The sequence below is a fragment of the Vicugna pacos genome, unplaced genomic scaffold (assembly GCF_048564905.1).
Source record: "Vicugna pacos unplaced genomic scaffold, VicPac4 scaffold_19, whole genome shotgun sequence".
In the NCBI taxonomy this organism is placed as follows: domain Eukaryota; kingdom Metazoa; phylum Chordata; class Mammalia; order Artiodactyla; family Camelidae; genus Vicugna; species Vicugna pacos.
The window spans coordinates 25222441-25243886 of NW_027328740.1; the positions used below are offsets into that span (position 1 = coordinate 25222441).

Here is a 21446-nt window from a genome sequence, read left to right on the forward strand (position 1 = left end):
GTGACGTGCGTGACGTCGCTTCCTGGCCGGCGGTCACTGGTGAGGATGTGGCCGCCACGGAGGTGACAGCTGCAGGGGACGCTGTTGGAGGAAGCGGTCACCGTTTGATTCTTTAATTTTTTTTTTTGCATTCAACTTCCCCGTGCCATTTACTTTACTTTGCCTTCATAAATGGGCAGAATTGGGTCTAAAATCCATGCCACTATTTTTTCCCTTTACGAGGCTGGTTTTTCTGAGTATCAGGACAACATGGCCTTCTCCTAAGTAGCTGGCTTACCTGGATCTGTTGGGCAAAGGGACTGCTAAAAGGGCCGTAGCTTCCTCTCTGCTCCAGCCAGTGGGCATTCAGAGCTGGGTCTGTGGTTTGCCTCAGCAGCCGTGCAGACCTTCCTGCCTCGGCCTTTACTTTTAACCCATGTTGGCAGTAAAGAGCTGAATCCGTTTCTGTTGCAGCTGACGCCCACCACGTGGGCCCCCTAACGTGTCGTTAGTTTGTGGTAGTCAGTCCCCAACACCCCAGTCAACAATGAAGGAAGATGATTTGTCCAACCCAGGACCTTGGATTCTCAACCCTACCCTGGTTCATCTCACCTGGTGGAATTGTCTGGCCACCACCATCATGCTGACCATGAGGCCTTGTTTCTCCTTTCATGCTCTGGTCCAAATGTGGACACTTCATTTTTCATTGAATTTGTCTCGCTTGAGACAGGCCAGAATATCTGAATGAGTCCATCACATTCTGGGTGGGGAACAGAACAGAAGTAAGTGTCGCAAGTAGATGGAGTCTAGGCTGTCCGGGTTGGCAAATGCAGGCTGGGATCTGTGATGGCTGGGCTGTACACTGGACACAGGCCTTTCCCATGGCTCCTGAGAGCCCATGAGTTGAAGTGATAACAGCCTTGCGTGGGTTCCCCCATCCTCATCTGCTCATTGGCAAGTGTGTCTGCTAATTAGGAGCTCCCCCAGACCTCGGGCCCTTCAAAGCTCAGACCATGGGAGAACCTTGAGTCCCTTCTCCTGGGCCTCCTGTGTGAGAATCCACTGCCTTCTGAGGTGAACAGCGGCAGGAGATGCCTCCCCATCCAGGGAGCACCCTACGGAGGACTGTTAGTGCACCATGCTGTGAGCTTGTGTGTTTCCGGCCATGGTCCCTACAGAACTACACTTGAGATGGGCTTATTGATGGAGATAACAGGACTGATTCCAGGGCAGGGCCTGGGGGAGGGAACAGTGGAAATTGAATGTGACCTCAGACACCTCGGTGGGTGCTGGGGCTGTTACTAAAATGGGGAGTCTGGGAGATACCTGACAGGAATGGAATTCCAGAGTAAATGGTGGACATGAGGCATTTTTAAGATGCCATTTGTCATCCAAATTAGGACTTCAAAGAGGCACTCGGGTCGATGAGCCTGGGGCTCAGGTGAAGGAGCCGGACTAGAGATACACGTTGGGAGTCGTCATTCTTAGCTGGTGTTCACAGCCTTGCATGTGAATTAGATCATCTCGAGAGCTGCAGACTGAGACTGAGGGGGGCAGGGCTGTGTCTTGGTTGGAGGAAAGCCCAGACCATACAGCTCTGGTGTGTCAGTCAGTGGCGTTTGCCATTTTCAAAGCAATGCCAGTTATCCTTAAGGGGCCAGGGGCTGGGCAGGGCCAGCCAGGAAGAAATCTGAAGGGAGGGTCGTGGCCACGTGTGCGTCTTGGGAAGGTGCAGAGGCTGCAGGGTACGGGAGGGTAGACTCCTCAGAAGCTAGAGTTGCAGTGAGGAGTGGGGAGAAGTTAGTCACAATCACCTGTGAGGGAGGGAGGGAGGCCTAGGGAGCCCCACCTTACCGGACTCGCTTTCCCATGAACAGAAGGCAGTCAGACAGAGGATCTGAGGTGAGAAGGGATGGGCACTGGGAGGGGAGCCAACCTGGAGAATGGTGCTTGCAAAATTCTGGAATAGTCTCCCTGAAAAATAGAGTTAAAAATACCCAGACTCTTAAGAACATTGTTAGTGACTTGGGAGGAGGCAGTTGTTTTTCTGGCCTCCTAAGGGTAAGGCATGTATCCAGGGATACACAGAAGATACGGGCAGTCTGTTCCGGGGGCTTGATCGTTACCGGGGGATCAGTGCAAGTTTAAAGGGGGAGAAGGGCAGCGGAGGGAAACTAGCCAGGCCCCGTGTCAGGTACCAGTCGGCCGCCCCACTTGCGTGTTTCATTCACATCCATGCCTCCCAGGTGGGCGGTGGCAGCCCCCTTTAGGGGATTGGGAAGCCTTCTCAGAGGGGTTAAAGAATTGGTCCATTTAGCGACTAGTAAATGCTGTAGCAGGATTCAAGCAGAGCCTTGTCAGAATTCAAGGGCATGTTCTCTCTACTGTTTCCAGTACTTCCCTGTTATACCTGGAATGGTGAAGTGGGTCAGTTTTGGAGCCTTTCAGAAAAAGTATGATTTAAGCGCCTCTGGACTGTTTCACAAAGCTCAGCATTCTTTGATGGTTCTGAAGCACGCAGTGATTTTCGTCCCAGAGAGGTAACGTCTAACTCCTTTGATGATGACGTGGTTGCAAATGGTGTACAGGTGCAAAACCAGACTTTGCAGCTTCTGAAGGGAAACTCTCCAGTTCTCCCTTGGTCGGCTTTCTTCCACGGGATGTAACTGTGCTGCAGCGTAGGCCTGAGCTTTCCATATGGAGTGAGAGTTTAATATCCGATGTTAGCATAAAACGGTCAGATGAAGAAAATCGAAGTTGACAATTTATTTTTGGGTTTCATTAGTCAAGATATACTATCAGTTAATGGCCCATATAGCAAATGAAATTGAGTACAGGACATTGCATTTCTTACTTTCTATTTAGAGTTCTCTTACAGAATAATGTTGCCTGCTTTGGAACATCAGCTCCACCACTCACGGCACCTATCAGTGTGTTGGTGTGATTGCATTTACAGAGTGAATGTAATCTGGGCTTCCTCAGCCCCAAACACTTCAGTGCAGAATCACGGGCTGTAGCCGTCTGTTAGTCACGCAAATACTTCTAAAATTATATGATTCCAGAAAAGAAAGCAGAGAGAGAGAGAGATTGCCTTTATCAAATTTCCTTTCAGTTCTAAATGAAAACTGTTGTTGAGCAGCTCTGGTTTCCTTTGGATAAGAATATATACATTTCTTTGCATGTAACCTGGGTTTTGGGCTAGAACACCAAGTTCTTGCTGTCCACAAGCCACAAAAATAGTAGCCAAATGGCACACGTGTGAAATAGTTTATACTTTTTTCTGAGAAAGTATCCTTGAATTTGGGACTTGGGCTGTGATTTCTGCTTTTTGATTCCCCCACCTGTCTTGTAATCTCTCACTCCTTCCCACGTGGTTCCCAAGTGTTCGTGGTCTCAAAGGAGCGGGCAAACACCCAGTTGGTCACCATGTACTGCTGCTATAGATAGAGCCCAGACAAGACCTAAAGGACATTATCAGAGAGGACTTCCTGGAAGAAATGGGCTGTACATTCAGTTGTGAGGACAGAGTAAGAGTCAGCCAAGAGAAGGAGTCAAGAATGTGGCTCAGGTCGCAGGTGCAGCCCGGGCAGAGGCCTGGAGGCTTTTGGCGTGGGGACCCGGGGAGAGTGCCCTGTGCGGTCCAGGGTGGAGGGAGCCCCTGCTGGGGAGGACACTGGAGAGAGTCCGGGGTGTAGGGCTTTGGAAGAAGTTGAGTTTTACTAGAACTGACACAGTAGGCAGTGAAGGGTGTCAACAGAAGTGACCCTCAGGGAAGGTACTTCTGGTTTTGCTTCTGATATACTACAGACAAAAGGGTCGGGACGGGTGAGAGCAGGTATGTCTGTCCCTTTGAGATCCAACCCGTCATTCATTTATTCATAACACGTGCACTTCAGTGAGTCTAGGGGAGAGAGAGTGTAGCCACATAAATAAGCAAAATGTATTTGCTTCTTGAGAGCTTAGCGTTGTCAGTTAGCCTAGAATGTTCTAGGAAGAGAGGAACAAATTGTGGAGGTTGGAGGGAGGGAAGGCTTCCTTGGGAAACAGTCAAAATGAACCTGGAGGCAAGTGGGAAGTAGGAGCAGGTCAGGGGGCTCCTGAGGTCACTGGGGACCTATGTACTGAGATGAGGCTGGGCGAGCAGGGTCTGGGGTGGGGCTAGAACTCTACCAGGGAGCCTCTGAACTGTTTGAAGTGGGGTTGATGTAATCAAATTTGTGCTTTGGGAAGGCTGTCGTGGCTTTGTGTGTGTGTGTAGCGGGGAAGAGGTGGAGGGTGCCACCAACTGGGGGATCATTTGAAGACCATTCACAGGCTGGGATATGGGCTTCGGGGCTACTTGGGGACGGCAGGGGCAGTGTGGATGCCGGCTTTTCTTATGGGGGACTTGTTAGCGGGGCTGCCCTAGAGGCACCTTGTGGCTGGAAGAAAACTGATGGAGGCTGCCAGGTGGACATTCCTCTTCTCTCTTTCCATGCCTAGTGTGATTATCTTAGCTCAGCCAACATTTGGAACAAAAGAGCTAATCTCCAGGGTTGCCCAGGCCTTTGTAGAGCTCCTTCGAGTGAGATCTGATAGGATTTAGGTTTGTGTTCAGATCTGGATGTTCACTTAGCTAGAAACGTCCTGTCATTTCGATTTCCATAGGGGTTTTTATTCCTGATAAAGATTGCTTTCTTGGTGAGAGGAAAATTATTACAGCTGTTGTCTTTTTCAAAAAAAATCATATGTTTTAAGAGCTTTAATATTCAAAAGAATAGGAATATATAAAATATTTAAGGAAGTCTTTGGTGTGGTTTCTTTGCTTTCTGAGCTAATGTGGACTTAGAGCCTTTGTATTACTTAATAGCACATCCTTGTCAGTATTTAAAGAGCTGTTAGTGAGCACCCCAGGCCCCACCTCTCAAAGAATCGTTAAAGTTTGCTCTGAAATAGTGAGGTCATAAACGTCTTGTTTTCAGAAATCAAAAGGTTTTAAATACGCACCATAGCTCCATTTATAAAATAATAATAAGTTCAAAATTAAGAAAATGGAGGATAATTGACTTTTTTTAAAGCCTAAACATAAACTTTCTTGTGCTAATTTTGCAACTGGAAATTTTGAAAAGAAAAATCCTACTGCAATATCATCTACGTGGTATATATATATGAGTTTCACGTTTGAAAAGTAACTGCGCAGTGGTTTTCAAAGTCAGGAGCATTCCAGCTCAAATACTGGCAGTGGTGGCTGCTGGTTTTCAATGGAAGAGCCTAAATTTGCCTTCTTAGCTTTTTTTTTTTTTTGTACTGAGAAGGTTGAGTAGTGCTTTGCCAGCATGATTTTCGGGCAATTTGAGGGCAGATGTCGTGTTCCAGCAGTGAGATATTTCCATGCATTTTATTTTCTGGACATCACCAGGGCACATGTGGGGTTTGTGCCTGCAGGCTGGAATGCTGCAGGACTCCCTAATCCATCACCATTATGTCCTGGTGCTGCTCCGGTCAGTGAATGATTTTCTGTGACTTGGAGGTAATGTGGTCTGATGGTGATGATCAGACGTGCAGTTAAATGCTATTAATTGAAATAAGAGTAACCTAGAAACATTGCTCTAACAATACAGGATGAGGGAGGAGGATTGGCTGAGCTGCTTGCAGTGGGATGTCTTCTCAGGTGACTCCCTCACCGTGATTCCTGCCAATATCCGCCCCAGCCCTGCACGGTAGTCCTGCCGAAGCAAGCAAGCACTTTGCTCAGAAACGCACTGAATTTCCTTGCGCCTCTGTTTGTTGGCTTTTTTTTGAAAACACATTATGCCCTTTGCTTAAATGCCATCCATGCTAGTCACCCCTTACACTCATTCTTCCGGACCTCGTCCATACATAGCTGCTGAATGGATGAACAGAATGTAGTATCTCCATGTAGTGGAACATTATTCACACGTAAGAGTGAATAAAAAAGAAAAAAAAAAGAGGAAAATGAAAAATGCCACCTGTTTTGGGAAGTCCACCCTGACTGTTCAACCCACACTTTTCCCTTTGAAACACAATCACTTATGCTCCACTCTACTCTTTTTGATAGTACTTACCACCTTCTAATAATCTTTAACGTTTCCAAAAAAAATAAAAAATAAAGAGATGCTGATGCCACTTCAAAATATACAAGCCTTGCTAACAGCATGTTAATTGAAAGGAAGCAGACACAAACGGCCAGATATTGTTGATTTCAGTGATCTGAAAAGCCCAGAAAAGGCACATGCAGAGGCAGAGAGCAGGTGATGGTTGGAAGGGGCTGGGTGGAGGGGGATTACGGAGTGAATGCTAGTGATAGGGGGATTCTTTTGGGCTGATGAAGTGTTCTGGAAATAGAAGGTGTTGAGGGCTGCACAACTGTGATTGTGCAGAAGACTGCTGAGCGCTGTGTCTGGGAGTGCCTGTTGTTGGGGCATCTTTATTTTGTTCACATCCTGCAATGTGAAGGGCCATCTTCTGCTGTGGTCATTCTACTCCTGTGAGTGGTGAGGGTCAGGACTTTGTAGAGTCCTGTTTCTTTTCTCCCTCTGGCTGAGTGTAGGCAAAAAAATTTAAGCCTGAGAAAGTGCTCCATCTACAGAAATGTCTTTCAGTTTTGCCTGGTGTAAAAATCTTGAGAGCTTTTAACCGTTGAGGCTAGTCTGTGGGGGTAAATAGCCTATGAAGCCTGGGTGAGCCCGGGAAGAGCCGCGCTTCCCTCCCAGACACGGGTGGGGATTTCACCCCCTTTCAGGCAGTGAAGGGCCCAGACCCGTGGGCAGACTTGACAATCGTGAATATTTACGTGTATCCGCTGCTTCATCTTGGATATTAATTTCAAGCTGAGTCAGTTTGTGACGGCAGCCTCATCCTACATCAGGAATTTATAGTATCTGCTCTTTGAGGTGAAGACCTGACAGACTTGATTATTTAACAGTCTGCTTTGAATTGATATCTCAGATTCCTTTGTCAAAAGCAAAACAGCAGAAATACAGACGTCCTTTAATTCCAATGTGGCCTGGAACGGGTTTAGTGTCTGTGCCTCAGTGGCCTTATCTGCGGGTGGGGAAGATGATAACAGTGCTTCCCTCAGAGGAGCTGGTGAGGGGAGAGTGAGAAGCACAAATGGAGGACTTACACGAGATGCTCATAAATGACCGAATTTAGTGCTCTCCGCCTGGTGAGGCCTTAGGGGTAGAGATGTCAGAACAGAGCAGTCCTAGCCGGAGCTCGATACGTGATGGTAGCTGTTATGATCAGTATCACCACTGTGGGTTATCAGGTAGTTTTAAGACTTGGTAATATGATTTCATGAATAATGTTAAAAGACTAGACATCTCAGATCCAGTTTACATAGTCCTCAAGATTTCTTCTGAGAATTGGATGGTTTCTTCCCTATCTTAAATCTGAGATGAGTCTCTAAAAATTTCCGTATTCCTCCATCCTTTTGCTTTAATTCTCTATTTCTTAAAAAACAAAGTTTTTAGATGGAGTTACTGGGGACTGAATTGAGGGCCTCATGCATGCTAAGCACATACTCTCCCAAATGAGGTATAATCTCTTCCCTGATTTTTTTTTAAATTTACATCTTAATTTTCAGAGGTTAGAGGCCTCTAATTATTTTTCTGGAGACTTGTCCATGAACCTGTAAATCTACAATTAATGGACAAAATTTGGTTTATTAAAAAAAAATCTATAGAATATTCTACAGTCCACCCAAAAGGAAATACTCTACTCATGGACTTAAAATGTTTCTCCTTTAAGGTGATTTCTCCTGTTTGGTCGAGCTTAATTTGTTAACAGCCATCCTCATCATCATAATGACCAAACTCGCTGTGAGTGGACGCCTAACTGAGGCTAAAATGCTTTGCTCATATTTTACTTCATAGCAAGTGTTTGATTGTAGGTATCAGTGTCTCCTTTTTTGTAGCTGAGGGATTGAGAGATGGGTCAGCTTGCCCCAAATGACACGCAGCTGGCGGTGGCTAGCTCGATGCTGGAATCCAGGCTGCACAGGATGAATTCTCAATTGCTCCTCTAATCAGCTTCCCGTTGAGTGTTTTCCCGAACTCCTGTGAGCCCATAAATGACCGATTTTAGCTATCTCAGCCTGATGAGGTCTTCAAAGGAGAGACACCAGTGAGAATGAGAGGCAGAGTGGCATAAATTAAAATTGTACATTTTCACAAATGTTTTATTCTCAGGTAATGACTGTAAAGGAAATAGTTTTTTAATTTAGTGCTTTGTGAGAACTAAAAACAAAACATTTAAAATAACTATTGTGCAAGAGAGAAGTGGTCTTTGAAAGTCCAACTGTTGCTAATGATGTTACTTGTTTTTTCTAGTGGTGCTTATTTACTGAAAAATTTCCAAACACTGAATTTGTTTTATGTAGTCTTAGTATGAAAGAAAACTTTGTCAGTGAGTATTGTAAGTAAAATCCTTACTCTTTTCTTTCCTGATGATGAATATCTTAGTTGTTTACATGGCTTAAGTATATTTCGTCATTTGTGAAATTTGAGTAATATGGTTTACCTTGTCTGACTGTGAGAGCTGGACGCCTTGTATACAAAGCACCGTAGAGGTGCTTAATAAAAATGCGCTTTCACAGTGACTGATAGTTTAGAAGTATCAACTCTGAATACTAAAAAGGGTAGCTTATTTCTGATGCATATTCAATATGTGTATATATGATATACATTAATATGGCTTAAAGTAACTAGGATTGTTTTTTTTAAGTGCAGTATGAAGCTTTAATGAAATCTGTGTCATTCTAGTGAGACAGGGACTACTTAAATTGCCTTAAGCAGACGACCTTGAAGATTATTTACACAGAATGTAAGCTCAGAATTCATGTTGCCGTGTAACCATCCATCAGACATTTAATTTCTCGGGATTCTGACCAGAACCATTAAGTTTAGAAAAATCCACATTGATTATTATCAGGGAATAAGCTTCTCTCTTTTGTGACTAAAGAAAATTTTGATTTTTTTCTGCACTCTTTTCAGGTTTTAAAATTTCAAAATTTTGATTTGACATGTCACTTTTTTAATAGAGAGAATAAAGCTCATGCTGTTTTAATATGTAAATAAATGTTTTTGTATTTCAATACCCTTCTATGATTTCCTGGCTCTTTGAGAAGTATTTTGCAAGATACTTAGATTACCTACTGTTGGAAAAATACAGACGTGACTTTTATGAATATAGGCGTAGTACAGTTCTGTTGGTTTTTACTACAGTGCAAGACATGAGACCTAGGAGAGCTTTGCTGCTGATTGCCAGGAGGACAGATCTCAGGTCTCAGTCTCCCCTCGTGTAAAATGAAGTGGCTGGACTGGATTCTTTCCTCTTCTAAGATGAGCTTCCATGAGCCTATGTCTTTTGTTTATATTTAGGAGTATTAGCAATATCAGATTAAATACTGAATACCCCTCCATCCCCCCGAAGCAAAGTGCAGTATATGCTACATAAGCTTCTAGTTATCTGATTCTCGTTTCTCATCTTACAGTCAATTTTTGTGTTGCATGTTTCCCGGCAACCTGGAAGGTCTTTTTAGCCATAGGTGGCGCTGTTGCAACTTTTTACAGTCTTAATTTTTCTGTTTGTAAAATAAGGCTTAAACAATGTGATTTTATTTTGATTCCTTTGCTTAATGCTTCAGAATAGCACAACGTCCATTATGTCTTTCTACCTGGAAAATTTTTTCTGCTTATATCATAGTTTTATTCTTTTATCTCGCTGTGAACATTTCAGACTTGCTGTGCAAACAATGGCAAAATCGGGCTTTTCTTCTAGTGTTAGAAACCAGTGAGCCGGGATATTATAAAACAGCTAGAAGCTGCCTCTGGAGCACCATAAAGCTGAAAGGTGTGTTGAGTTCCCTGAGTATTGACCCCGCCGCTGTGTGTTAATTGGTGGGAGTTGATTTGGTACATATATGATGGGGTGTAGTTTCTTGACTTGGGTTTGCCTGCACGTGCTGACACTGAACCATGTGATCCTGAGTCAGCTCGTTCTGAGTTTTCCCCTCGTCTGTGAGAAGGGGACACTCATATCTGCTTTGTAGAATTGTGAGAATTAGTAATTATGTAACATGTTTACCACAGTGGGTATGTCAAGAGAGCTCATAAACTTTAGCTGCTGTTTTGTGTGCAGCCATCATTTTATAGTCTTTGGTAATTACAAAGAAACAAGAAAATAAGAAAAGCTGATTTTATGATGAAAGATATTTGAGGACGTTCCATAATTCCTACACCCATAATTTAGCATCAGCAGAGTCAGAACTGTTACACAGTCGCCCTGGACCAACGTTAAGCCACAGAAATTTTTGTTACTTCATATATGTTGGGGCCTAAGGGGAACCAATACTTATACACATGTTGTCTCCAGCAGCCAACTGAGAGATGACACAAAAGAGTAGGCAGGCGATAAATGTCTTCTTTGTTACTGATGAAGCCACGTTCTCCATGAACTTCAGGGCTGTGGATAAATGAGTGTCATGATACTGTGTCCCAGAAGTAGAGACTCACCCTGTCCCAGGTATCTCTGGGCCACAGCAAGCCTTCCCTTGAGAGAATGAGCCCCATCATGCACAGGGCTGTTCTGCAATGGAGCTGAGCATCCAGGGTGCTTCCCTAGGGTAGTCAACACTGGAGGGAAAGGAAGGGTTTCACATGCCCTGCTTGTCTCCCCGGAATCACAACTCAATCTGTTAATGTGAGGAGGGCTAGCTGTGGGCCAGGGGTCAGGGCTGTGAAGGGAGTAGCGCTCTGCATGGCCCAGAGGAGTGGGGAGGAGGTATCCCTTCCATCAGTTTAAACAGGTGGTGGGATGGAACAGAAGGGTTCATCCCATGAGTTTATAAAAGGAGAAATAAGAATTTCCTTTGGGTATTAGTCTAGCCAGGAAACACAGAAGATGATTAGGAAGGAGACTTGTAAACCACTGTAATATTAATTTGACATTTGTTGAGCACCCAAAATGTGCTACATTCTTTTCTGAGCGTTTTACAGAAATGAATCCTTCAATCTTCTCAACAAGCGAGTAAGGAAGGTTTGATTGTTATCCCAGTTTCACAGTGTGGAAATTGAGGCACACAGAGGGTAAGTTGACCAAGGTCACAGAACTAGTAAGTGGCAGAGCAAGTATTTTAACCCTGGCTGTATGGTATTGTGGTTCCCAGAATGGGCTTTGGGTGTTTAGATGTATCTGCATCCCTCGATTTCTGTACGTCTGTGCATCAATTAGCCCAGAAAGGACAGGGAAAGGAGAGTTACACAGGTGCTCACAGTCGTGTCTCGGCAACTGTCCACGAAGAGTGCACCGTGATTAGAATTAATTGTTTTCCAGGCAGCAGATCTGTTGGTATAACAGAAATTTAGTCCATTGAATTCATCTAGAAATCCTTCCTGCTCTGCTTCTGTCCACACTTGCCATGTGACTGCCTGCCCGTGTTTGGGCCGTGGAGGAGAACATATACTCATGGTTGAACTCTGATATTGCAGTCTGGTTCATAGTTTCACATCTTCTGTTACATTAATAAGTTAAATTTCTGGTTTTCTTGCATCAGTGTCTCATGAGTTTGGTTAATGTGAAACCAGTCCATGGGAGCCCAGGGGTTATGATGGTATAAATTTTTAGCACGTTGTGGCACTTCTAGCCATGCAGACATGACTGGGGGATGTACGCCTTTCTCACTGATTTCTCCCAACAGCAGGGTCCTCTCACGGATGTGAGGCTGGGAGCTCTCTGAGTAGCTCAGTCAGAGGCCAAGTCCACCAATCCGAAAATGATGAAGTACCTGGAAGTGGGTTTAATAAAAGTAAAGGGCTTCCAGGTAGTCCGATGGGCTGTTCAAGAAATTTGGTGAAAAGCTGTCCACTGTCTGTGGTTTAGCTGCTTCTTTGCTATTGAAAAGTCTGGAGTAGATGAAGGGATTTTAAAAAGCAGAAAGGAGTGATTTCAGGTGGTACATCCACACCGGTGAGAAGTGATGGATGACCGCCTGTGTGAGGCACAGACAGAGTCTTACAAACTTCATAAAACAGCTTCAAATGCTCTGCCATCTGAGTGCGCTTCATATGGGGTCCAGTTCATCACTGGTCACGCTGTGAGGGCAAGTAACTGACGATGGCAGAAAGGACACGGAGGCATCAAAAAGGTCTCACTCATGTTCCCTGTTTAAAGAATGTGGCACAGTGTATTATATTTGAGCTGGTTTTTCACTGAACAGTTTTTAGTGTTTTCTGGGACTCCCCAGTGCCCCAAGGTTCCATGCAGCTGGGTGTCCCCTCATTGCAGCTCCGTCAGCGCTTGCCCTGGGCTGATGTGGTGTCACGGGAAGCAGGACGGTCAGCGTCCCCGGCTCCTCTGAGCTCCGTCTCCTCACCTGCAGAGCCTGGTTTCCCATCCGTGTCTACTTAGTAGGGTTGCTGAGAATCACACGTGATGGTTGTCTCTGCGATTGGCAAATAGCCAATAATTGATAGAAACTCTTGTTTTTTTTTATTGTAATTGTGTCTCCTAGATTGCAGTGGTTTTTAGTCTGCATTTTTTTATAACTTTACTCATTTTTAAATATGCCCTTATTTTATTTATTTTTTTTTTGAGGTACTGGGGACTGAAGCCAGGACATTGTGCATGCTATGCAGGTGCTCTACAACTGAGTAATACCCACCCTCCTTTTCTGCACTTAAAAATAAATATTGCAATACACAAAATAGCTCTTAAACTCCATCATGGGACCTGGTCTCTGTATAGGCAAATGAACACGTATACTATTTCAATAAGAATAAATGCTGTTGAGACATAAGTTTCTGAATCTGTTAATGTGCTTAAAAACGATCATAGCTAGTGATAAACACGAGACTTAGATCCAGGACTTTTTAGGGTATGTTTTGCCATCATGGGAAATTACATTCTACCGAGAAGGCTAATTGGGTCTCTTTGATATTTGGATGGTTTAGCAGGTGATCAAGGCTTTCCAAAGCTGACAGTTTTGTATTTTAAACTAACTACAAAGTTATCTTCTAGAAGATGGAAATCCTAAGCTTGTGAATTTCCCAGTAATCCAGGGGGTATGTGTCTGTGTCTGTGTCTGTGTGAACGTTTGTGTGTGTGATTTCAGGAATGTAGAAATAAGTTCCATATAGACTTCTGATATCTTTCTCTTCCAGTTCAAGGTTTAAGCATATACTTACACAAATAAATTGATTTTCTTTTGTCATTTGGCATATTGGCGGGAATAAGAGGTTCTCATACTTGTTTCAGAAGGGTTGGGAAGCATGAGCTTAGAAAACGGGAGGAGAAAGAGGCAGGGAGACACTTCACACTTTGTGCAGTATATGAGAAACGGTAGCTTTTCTTTTCTCTTTTCTTCTAAAGCAAACTGGCTCTGAATTGTAACACACTATTACTCAGAATTGCTTTTCTAATCAGATACAAGTGCCTCAGATTTTTCAAGGCAACATGAATGATGAAATGTGTTTTAGCATTTATCTTTAAAAGTAGTTTTATTTCTCAAGTAAAAGACTATAGCCTGTTTCTTCCAGCGTCTCAAGAAATTCTCATTGATCTATGTACATGTTCTATGTGCTTATTTTCTTTTCTTTTTTTTTAAGTGCTTGTTTCATTGTGGTGTGAATCAATGTTTAAAATTTCTGGATTTTGATCTTTAGAAAATGCTGATATATCAGAACTGTTAAAAACCTGATTGTTCTTTGGTCCTTGTTTGGTGGGGCACCCCATTGATTACTCTTGTCTGTTAAAGAGAGAAATTCTTCCTCTAGCCTGCAGATCATTAAGTGTATGGTTTGCAGTATGCCTTTAAATTTCATTGAATGCATTGAACATGATTGTCCAGTGAATTTTGAGTTGACTCATAGTAATGACTTTGCTTTGATTCTGTGGCTTTTGCTCCTCTCCACAAGAGCTTGAATTCTCTGTTGCATTTTGTATACGTGTTCTTCACAGTGGAAGAAATTTTGCATTTTTTACAGAGGTGGTTTTTCCTAACACCTCTGAATGCCTTCTGTAATTGATACAACAAAAATCTGTTATTTCAATGCTTAATTATTTCATAAACTAGTTTTTGGCTTAATCAGAAACAATGACAGAGTGATAATAAAAAATAGGAAAACTTTCCTTCCTTTGAAGAATAGAAATCAGGTGGTCAGGCTCACCCATGCTTTGGGCCTGACACACTTAATCTCATGTCATTGTGTATCATGATTCGGAGATGGAGTTGCTTCAGGTTTATTGATTTTTGTTTTAACATTTGTGTTGAATTCTTTCTCCAGGCTTATGTATCCTGTTGGGTTTGTTGAAACTGTAGAAGGGAAACAAAAGCTTTTTTTGGTTTCCGGAGGCCTGAGTTGCTGATGATAAGGGTTGAGGGTGGGCTGAGGAACAGAGTGACACTCCCTCTGCTCCCAGCTGAAAGTGATGAACAATGAAATCAATTAAGTGTATCGGTATTTGACCAATAGAAGTTAGCGAGCCCAAACTGGCTAGTTATGCCCAAAGAAAGTACTGAATTCACCTGCAGAATTAGGTGCTTTACCAAGAAGAAGCAGCTTAGAGCAATCAGAAAAATCAGTCCTATGATGAGATATAAAGTAAATATAATATCTTTTATTTCTGAAACTTTTCTACGTTAAGTTGTGTAGAGCTAAAATTAAGTTTCAAGCACCAGGAGTTAACAGTGTGGGTGGTTCTGTATGATCATTATTCAGGAATGTGCCTAGACTCTGCTAGAGTGGCTGAAGCTGGCAGGAAAAGACCCAGAGCCAGGATTTGTCACCTTAGGGTGTCCTCCATAATGGTTCCATGTGGGAGCCCATGATTGGGTTAACAAATTGTAACAGACCCCAGCCGCCTGTCAAATTTAAGAAGAAAACGTATGCTTAGTAACTGCTTTGCAAGCAAGTGCCTGTGCATCCTCACTCCTGTCTCCTTGCCTTAAAAAGCAGAGATAATGCTTTGCTTGCGTAGATGATGTTTTAGATAGCACTCTGCTCATCGCAAAGCAATGACCCAGGCCCACAGCTATAAAGGCTGCGCTTGTGTGCAGTTAGATACTCTATTATCCCCCAAGCAAGGACCTAGCTGGTCTGGTGGTCTGCTTTGTAATTCACATGTCTAAAGAATGTATCTTATTCCCCTCACCCCATGACTTACCTAAAGATACACTAAGCCTTTGTACTCATGGTGGATTCTACAATCTCTGTCTCATCCTTCTTTCCCCAAGTTCCTGCTTACTATCACACAACTGTTAATGACGTTTTCCTTTGATTATACACAATAAATATGGGATCATTTGAGAGGCTCGTGGAGTTGGGTCCCTACGCCCTCTCTCTTTCGTGACTTTTTCCACAGAGTCTTGAGTATTCATTCCCTGTACGTAAGACTTCTGCCAGCCAGAACCCACAGTTCCAGGTGAGAAGGATGCAGGCTTTATCTCTCCTACCTCTAGGGAGAGAGAGTAGAAAATTGAGATCTGCTCTTCCGTGGTCCCTTCCTGCCCCAGGTCTGCTCCAGTTCACCTGCAGCCTTCTGGCCTCTGCTCACACTGCCTCTGTCCCAGGACTGACAGCAGCCTTTTCTTCCCTGGTAAACATTTCCTGTGCCTTTTAGAAGTTGGTCTCTTCTCTGCAATACAACCCTGGCAGATGTGATGGTGGTAAACGTGCTGGAGGGCAGTCACTTGGGGACTGCCAGGAGCCATGCTGATTCTCCTGAGTCTCTCATTCGGGGTTACAGAACTGTCGAGCAGCAGAGGAAGCCCTTTAACGTGAGGCCAGCTCAGCATTGCATCACTTTCATTTTATTTTTGAATTTTCAGTGGAGAAATTATTTGTAGCAAACTGTTCCAGATTTTTGGCTGCCTGCTTTCCTCACCACCATTTCCTTGTTGGCTCTGGTGCTTGTTGTAAGAACCAGGTTTCTTCTCTGGTTATTTCTAGCAGCTGGGCTTGCCGAATCCTTGATCTGCATTTGAAGCAGAATGCTTCTTCGTGATGTCAAGCTGATTTTCCTATTTCTGAATATTTCGTGTACACTCAGCAACTCTTTCAAGTGAAATGCTCTTGTCCAATTCTGTTAACCCATATTTGCCGATCTCCTGCTTTCATGCTGAGGGCAGTTTCTTCTTCCTGTAATAAAAGTTAGCAATTTGCATTTACTATTTGAAGGTTCTGGCCCTAGGTGCTTTTGTCCTTAACAGTTTTAATACAATTCACCCATTAAAATGTGCAGCGGTTTTTACTCAAAGCCCAGAATTGTGCATCGCAGTCAATCTTAGAATATTTTCATCCCCCAACAGGAAGCCCTGTATGCACAAGCAGTCATTCCCATCTTCCTCATCCTCCCCCAGCCCCAGGCAGCCATTGTTCTCTCTCTATGGATTTGCCTGTGCTGGACATTTCATGTAAAACAAGTTATTTCATGTAAATGGAACTGTCTATTGTGACTGACTTCTTTCACACTGAGTAACTTTTTCAATGTATTTCCAGGTTGTGGCCTGGGTCAGTACTCTATGCTTTGCTATTGCTGAATTATATTCTACTGTATATCTGGGCCCTACTGTTTACCCATTCATCAGGTGATAGTCGTTTGTGTTGTGTCTGCTTTTTGTTTGTGAAGAGTAATGGCGCCGTGAATACTCCTGTAGGAATTTTTATGTGGACATTTGTTTTCAGTTCTCTTACTTGTGTGACCAGAGAGCAGAAATGCTGGGTCATTCATAAACCAAATGTTCAACTCTCTGAGGACCTGCCAGGCTGTTTTCTAAAGTGGCCACCCTGTGTTACATCCTCAAAAGCAAGGGCTGCGCGCTCCGCTTCCTCTGTGTCTTCATTAGTGCTTGTTACACATTTTTTTTATTATAACCTATTGTAGTAAGTGTGAAGCGGTTTCTCCTAGTGGTTTTGACTTGATTTCTTTTACAGCTAATGATATTGAACATCGTTTGATTGTGCTTATTGGCCATTTGTATATTTTCTTTGAAAAATACATTTTCAGATACTTTATACACATTTTAATTGAGTTCTCTTTTTCTTGTTGAGTTGTAGGAGTTTTTTCTTTTATTTGAAGATACAAATACTTAATCAGATAAATAATTTGAAAAAATTTTCTCCTCTCTGATGTTTTTTCACCTTCTGGATGGTGTCCTTTGAAGCAAATTTTTAACATTTGATGAACTCCAATTTATCACTGTTTTCTTTGTTCCTTGAGCTTTTGGGGTAATATTTAAAATCTGAGGTATTTTATTTAAACTTTTATATAAAAAATAACTTAATTCTTAAGACTGTTCTAGGAGATGGGTGCTGTGGCTGTCCCCAGTCTATGGATAGGAGACTGAGGTGCAGAAAATTTCACTGAAATATCAGTGTCACAGCTACCCAGTGCTGTGGGATTTCAGACCCTCATGTTTGTCCCCAGCATTTGTGATCTTCACCACCATGCTCCACTACTGCCTGGAATCATTAATGAAAAAGTTTTCCTTTTTTGATTTCTTGATTGTTTGTTTTCTCATTGGGGAACTCACCTCTTCATTTTCCTTGCAGAGATCTGTGTAGGTTTATTTTAGATCTCATGTACTTATTTATTACACAGGCTCCAGCGATGATTGTGCCTAGTTGATCTAATCAATTCATACTCAAGTCTTTCCTGCTCATGACACTAAAAAGAGAGTCATGATTTACATAATGCTCAAAGAAGAATGTACTTGAGTGATTTTATTTTTCTAACCAATCAAACAAATCAAATAAAAACCCGGTGTTGGAACAGATTATAAGCCCTGCAGAATAGGGTCACTGTCTTCCTTGTGTTTCATTTGATTTGTCACAGTGTCTGGATAGTGCCTTGCTGTCCAGCAGTTTTGTGAGTATACGGTGCTCGTGAATCATTGTAAGGAAAGAATTTTGACAACAGACTGTGTTGTTCATTTCACAAGGGAAAAGATCATATAGAAATACTGCTCAGATTTATTTTAAAATTAAGCTTGGTGTTTTGAGAAGGGTTCAAGAAACCATACAAAAATCTTTTTCACTAATTTTAAATCTATCTTAGACACATTATGCATACATAGCAGAGTAACTTATCAACTAGTTTTGACAAGAGGAGTGTATTATTGATTATCTATTTTAGTTGAAATATTCTACCTGGGATAAAGTAATCAGTGCCCATAAATGAACAAATATGTTTGTATTTCTATGCAACATGGGGGCAGACTTCATATGTTTTTATATAATATATATGACTGTGTGTTTTAATCTGTCTGTCAGTGTTTTTATAGTTTTTCATCAATGTTGTAACTTTAGAATTCTTCTATGGAAATCACCCCCAATTCTAGTGCAGTTTGTACTGTGTATCCTGTCTTATGCATGGGATTCCACTGTCCCCTCACTGAGGAATTTCCTCTCCTATTGAGTTAGTAGCAGAGTTAAAGGAACTGTGATTTCTAGGCCTTTGCTCTCCATGTGTTTGCAGTTGGCTGTCAATCAAGATTTTCTCTTTCTTGAGTTTTCATTGTTCAATTAGAATTTTGGAAATAACAATTAATATGTTGCAACACTCTCCCTAGAAACTTGATGTGTTTGTGCTTTCCAGTTTCCAATTTACAAAAAATGTAAATGCACTCTTGTTTTTAAATAGTCCTTTTTCACTAGATATTTGTTTACTTCTTTATAGTCAAAATATTTTTTTCCCAATGAATGAATAGGTTTGCATGTTTTAAAAGATACCTTACTTTTTAAATTTCTTATTCTAACAGGTATATTCGTTGTACAGAATTTAGAAAATAAGGATAAACACAATTATAACTTAAAAATGGCCTCTAATCTCACCTGGAGATACAGTTGTAAGGTTTGAAATTGAGAATTACAAGTCCTCTCAAACTGTTCTTCTATTTCAAGTACGGTTTGGTTACTGAGATCCTCGAATTCCCATATGAATTGTAGCAGCAGATAGTCAGTTTCTGCAGAGGAACCCACTGGGATTGTGATCGAGTCCACGTTGAATATATGGATCGCTCTGGGGAGCACTGCCATCCCAAGAATGCTGTCATTTGATTCAGGAATGTGCGTGGTGTGTCTGTCCAGGTATTTAGGTATTCTTTAATTTTTTTCAGCATTGCATAGAGTTTACATTGGATTATTTTACTATATATTTTGCCTTTATACTGAGGACAAGTGTGCAAGGTACCGGGATCAGAAGTGTATTGGAGCTCCGCAGCTTGCTGCCACCATGGACGCTGTGCTCTTGCTTCGCCCACTGTACAATGTTGCACAAAATAGGACCTAAGTAACTCTCTCTTGAAAGAATGATTATATGATTGCTGGATGATGCTTGAGAGTCCTTGTGATGATGTCTTTTTCCCAGAATTTCCCCTCTTCTTTACTATGCCCTTTCCCTTCCTTTCCTCCAGCCTGTGTTTCAGCCTGCCTGTGGCATTGATTTTCCTTGTCTGTGGACTCTTCCTTTCACTAGTTCGTGATAATGTTACATGTGAGATGTGGAAACTTGCTAGATGTCAAGAAAGAGGAAATCCATTGCATTCTAGTTTTTTTAGAGTGTGCTATTGTATTATCGATTGAAATGAAATCAGGCTGACCCATTGAGCCATCCCCTGAGCTCTTTTTGCCTTCCTACAGGTGATACTGCTCTCGTTGCTGCATGTGCCCTTCCCCCAGACTTGGTTTTGGGGTTGAGTAAGTCACCGTCACTGGAGCCCTCTCTTTAAATGATGAAGAGAACATTTGCTCTTTCTCCCTGTTTGGGGACTTGGATGAGATGAGGCAACAGATAAAGAATGGAGCCCCACCTCATTCTGACCCCCGCTCTTTCCGTTCCTTTCTCCAGGGGAAGAGTACAATTCAAAAATATAAAGATTGTGAACTAATGAGATAGACAAGACAACCGATCATTTATTAAATACCCTTTCATGCCAGAAACAAATGTATTATACACACAAAAAGCACATAAAATACGGTAGTACTGTGGTTACAAACGTGGGTCCGAGTTCGAGTCCTGGTCTGGAGTGACAAGTCCTGTGAGATGGAGAATTGGTAGGTCGGCTTAGCCTCTCTTGGACTTGTTTTCTGTCCTGCAGAGATGGGGCTCGCTAGGCGTCCCTCCCCCGTAGAGGTGCTGAGGGGTGTAAAAGACACGTGTAGGCAGACCGAGCACAGCTGCTCTTTCCTCGTAAGTGCAGGATAGCATCGCTTTTGCGGTGATGGCTTTATGACTGCACCGTGTAGACTCTCAGTGCTCCAAAGGGATGCCTTGCAGATTGGAGATGGGATTCTCACTTCTGTATATACCCAAGGATTGTGTTATTGGGCCTTGCTAATTTGACTCTATTCTTTAGAAAGTACATAATGTAGATATATTTTTCAAACATGCATGATTTTTTCTTTTATTATTTATAGTTCTACCCTCTCATCTCTTGGTGTGACTTTTCATGGAATCCAGGAAACAGTCCTAAGCAACCTGCCTCTTCACACTTCTCCGTGGTGGTTTCCTTCCCTGACTAGAAGAGGGTTTTGCATAGGTAATTTTGATTGCTCCCCTTCTCTTGGAGACTCTCTGTTTTTCTGCCCATCTCTCACCTGTCCATCTGTCCATTTCTCTACCCACTCATTCTTCTGACTTGTTTCAATAAGCATTTCAGGCAGCTTACAGAAGAACAGGTACCAAATAAACAGGTGAGAAAATGGGGCCAAGTTCATACAGTGAGGCTAGGAGTTGAGCCTGTGTGAGAGTTGCCAGCGTGAGACACACGCCTCTGCCTTGTGACTTATAAGATAGACAACATCAATGTGCCTGAAGCTCCCAGCAGACACAGGGAAACAGGGTTTGTGGGAGATGCTCATTGGCTGTGAAATAAATAAGTGGCTCAGTAGAAGCCCAGCCTTTCCAAGTACTAAGGCTTAGGAGAATATTTTAGTGTCTTCCAAAATCAGATTATTGCATCTTTTCTTTTTCAGAGTTTTATGTATAGTTGGTTTACATTCTATACCTGGAAATTTCTCCAAAACTTCTGCCCACGTGAGTCCCATGACTCGGGAATGGGGTGGTTCTGCTCATTGACGGGTGTTGGCCAGAAACGGAAAATGACAGCCTCAAAGGAGCCTGGGATTTATCAGTTATGTTTTGTCAGTGCTGTAGATTTCAGAAAATGCTTTCACCTTTTCTTTCCATCTGAGGCAGCAGCGCGCTCTCTTACCAGCATCAGGAGCTCAGGGCCACGGGATGGTGGGGGCTGACTGCACTGCCGTCAAGACAGCTGAGCTAGTCACTGCAGGTGTGGTTCTTTTACATACTGCAGTTCATGCTCTTTACTAGAATGTTTCAACAGGGAGTTAATTAACTGAGTTAATTAACATTTTATAAATATGATGCTTTGTTGTAAAGACAGTCATAGGCAGAATATAAGTTGTGATCACTTTAAAAATGGTTTCATTACTGAAATTTCAGTA

The 21446-nt window shown here is 42.6% G+C and overlaps 1 protein-coding gene across 2 annotated transcripts in view; it reads left to right on the forward strand.

Moving 5' to 3' along the window:
* Positions 1-21446, forward strand: part of LOC140693334 (uncharacterized) — a 116540-nt gene that overhangs the window by 7777 nt on the left and 87317 nt on the right. The window contains exon 1 of one of the 2 annotated variants that reach the window (XR_012069063.1): positions 21010-21271. The exons of the other annotated variant lie outside the window; for it this stretch is intronic. The gene's annotated coding sequence lies outside the window, so the exon portion shown is untranslated. Of the gene's footprint in view, positions 1-21009; positions 21272-21446 lie in introns of those variants that run through there. 2 annotated transcript variants of the gene reach the window in all.